The sequence below is a fragment of the Buceros rhinoceros genome, unplaced genomic scaffold (assembly GCF_000710305.1).
Source record: "Buceros rhinoceros silvestris isolate BGI_N320 unplaced genomic scaffold, ASM71030v1 scaffold31724, whole genome shotgun sequence".
Lineage (NCBI taxonomy): Eukaryota > Metazoa > Chordata > Aves > Bucerotiformes > Bucerotidae > Buceros > Buceros rhinoceros.
The window spans coordinates 10,825-11,094 of record NW_010409347.1 but is presented as its reverse complement, the minus strand read 5'-3'; positions in this window follow the sequence as shown (position 1 = coordinate 11,094).

Below are 270 nucleotides of genomic sequence, written 5' to 3'. Positions count from 1 at the left end.
AGGTGACTAAAGCCTCCTGAATGGAGGAGGGGAGCCCCTCATCAAAGCTGTGTGTACGGAGGTGGCAGAAGGTCACTGCAACACCCTCCCTTTGGATAAAACCCCTGGAGATGAACCCCTTTTGGCCAGGTGGAGCCAGCAGCTGCCAGGGCCACGGCGCGAAGGGAGGGTTACCTGGTGGGAGGGTAGGCAGGTGGTGCAGCGACCGGCTGCATGGGGTAGCTGGCAGGCACCTGAGGGTAGCTGTAGTTGCTCTGGCCATACCCGAGG